Genomic DNA, 2,879 nt, shown 5'->3' on the forward strand with positions numbered 1-2,879 from the left:
TATCCACCTAAAAAGAAATTGGAGAGGACCCTGTTAAGCTTCAAGAGTGAGTAATAGCACAACAAAATCCTCAATAAGATGAAGAAGAGACTTACATGGCCAGCTGGAGTGTTGAATCCAGATTTCAACAATGAGTTGCGTAGACATTTGATAAGATGAGGGAAGTCGGATATAAAAAAGAGGTTTCGTGATGCATCGCTGGGGTGCTGAATTTTGCAGGTGGTAGACTCAGCTGATGCTTGTATCCCAAGTATCCTCCACATCCTTCTATTCCAGCTTGCGCCGTCGCATGTAATGAAATCAACAAAAAGGCCACTCTTTTCGGCCAATACGGTTGCCTCAATAACAACTTTGGCAAGAATGTCCCCCTTCATGTTGCCATGTGTGGCAAAATAGCCAATTACCTGGCTCCATTTTCCCTGAAAGGGAACAAATAGTATAACCATGCCATGGTCACATGGGACACCTTTGTCTTTGGCTGCTGTGAAAGGGCCTAGGTCTACAAAACCCTCAATAACCCCAGACGTTTTAACTGCAAAGTGTTCCGACAGCTTTAGCTCGTCTATAACTAATCCACCATGTTTTTTCCAGGCATCAAGCTCAGCTGACTTCACTTTTAGCTGCCTCAGAACTTTGTCGCTGAAGCCAAACACAGTGCGATATGCAGATACATAGCGCTTGAGGGTTGATTTGCACGGTAGGGAAAGAATGCTATTACGGCGAAGATGCTCATACAGACGAGGACTTTTCATCTTCATTATTATGCAGTCCAGGACCCACATTTTCGTGTAGCGTAGACCATTAGGTTTCACTTTTGAAGCTGCGAAGCACTGTCGAACAGCTTCCTGCTGTCTGGGGGGCAGTTTTGAGATCTGTGCTTCTAATGCTTCTGCTTGAATGCCAGCATTTTTCCCTCTCATTTTCGCAAGTTCATTTTTCACATCTCCTAGGCGAACAACTAGCCTCTTGTTTCTTCTCGCTGCAGCTCGCAGTTTAAGCACAACAGATCGGCCGCTCTTTTTATCAGTTCTTTTGACCCTCGCTCGTCTGATCTGCAGTGCTCGTTTCAAGTAGCGGCAAGACACACACTGCGTACCTGCAAGAAAAGTGCATTGAATTGAGTTCCCACGGAGCCAAAAAATCAATGAACGCAACATAAAATGAGTTGCAAATTAGGCAAAATGGACAGCATAATTACCTCTTTCAGCGACCTGACCCAGGCAATTGCTGCTGAAGTACATTTGCTCGAGGGTCACTACGTGGGATTTAAGGTTCTTCGTAAAATACCTTTCTTCATAATCTTCAAGTCGCATTACTCCAGTGCAAACACTCATGGAATCAGTTGCTCTCAGCACATCTTCTGCTTCCCCGCTTGTTTGCAATGTGCTTTCTTTTAGCAGAATTCCTCTCACAAACACTTTGTAGTAACTGTGCGTCTGTGACTAAAAGAACATTACCACTTTTTCTGAGCACACCTCATTTCTTGATGTCAACACAGACGTGCAGTACACGACACCGTCGTGTCCAGGAAACCTGTGCTTGGTCCACTGCTCCGACGGTACCTGAAGACTGTCAAATAACAGCATGGGTTCCTGCTGACCCAGTGGGCATGAAAATTCTGCATCGGCGTCCGGCTCCACGCCTGCTTCCGTCGAGTAGGCCGCGCCTTGCTCAGCAATCGTTGCAGCGCTTGTGTAGGACACCGTCGTGTCACTGTTCGAGCACGGTCTACGCTTCGCCGGAGACGCGCAACTCTCTGACTTCCTTTTACGAGCAGGCCTCTCTTTCACAGCTTTTTTCGTCAAATACGCGGGTAGGTTTGGAAGAATGGTTGGCACAGCATCACTGCTAAGCAGTGGCTTACCACGTGGGATCCGCACTTCCTTGCCACCAATGATGTGTACATAGTCGCGAATTACGTAGCGCGGCTCAAAATGTAGTTCGCACACGGCACTTGTGTCTTCGAGAGGCTTGTCCGCTCGATGGAGGTTTTTTTCGCACAGTCTTCGAAGTGCTTCATCCTTGGGCACGCTGAATAACGACGGCTTTGGGGCACCTTTTACATGTACATAGCCCGTTTTACAGCCGGGCGCAAAACAGTGGTTCAAACGGCGTGGTGCCATTTCACACGCAATAGCGACGCACGATATACTTCCCTACGATGATTTCTTATAAACATTAGAATTGGTAATGTAAACTTCGGAACACATGAAAGAAAGCACAGCGGAGGCAGCGGCGCGCAAAGCCAGGAAGGCAGCGGCGGAGGCAGCGGAGGTTTACATTGACGACGACGACAGCGCCTCCGCGCGGGTCCCCGGGAAAACATAAAAATGTTCACATTTCCGGCGACGCGGGAGCGCACGCCGCCACCGGAGAGTCAGCTCACTACCCAATAGTAGTTCTAGTTCACTTTAATAAGAGAGCGCAGTTTTTCTGCTCGGAACCTTTCACACGACCACAGCGCCTCCGCTTCGTCAACTGTCGCGCCCGCAGTGTTGATACAACATCTCTCTCGCACGCCACTGGCGGCGAGCGCCGTTAATTTTTGAGTTTATTTTGTATTCCGCACTACGCCGCGATATTTGAGTGCCTTCCGTCAAGGGAGTACGCAGTCTCCTTCGGATCGAGGAAAATTGCGAAAGGTAGGTGGTTTTTGCTTATTTACTCTAAGGTTAATTAGTGGCGCACGTGTGTTTTATGCTCATGCAAGGTTAGTCATTATGCCGCGCCTGTGGGTTGGAGCAGGAACGGACGGTTGGAAGATTGAAGTGCGCACATGTTCGCTACGCACGCGGACAATGGCGTTGTCAGTTTTGCGGAGAACGCTCGCTGTTCTGCCAGTATCCTCCTATCGGTTACTAAAGATATTCCCAGCAGTT

The 2,879-nt window shown here is 48.4% G+C and overlaps 1 pseudogene; it reads right to left on the reverse strand.

Moving 5' to 3' along the window:
• Window positions 1-935: 935 nt before the first annotated feature.
• LOC144104897 (uncharacterized) lies at window positions 936-2,389 on the reverse strand (annotated as a pseudogene).
• Between the last annotated feature and the right edge of the window lie 490 nt (window positions 2,390-2,879).

Source organism: Amblyomma americanum, chromosome 9, assembly GCF_052857255.1.
Source record: "Amblyomma americanum isolate KBUSLIRL-KWMA chromosome 9, ASM5285725v1, whole genome shotgun sequence".
In the NCBI taxonomy this organism is placed as follows: domain Eukaryota; kingdom Metazoa; phylum Arthropoda; class Arachnida; order Ixodida; family Ixodidae; genus Amblyomma; species Amblyomma americanum.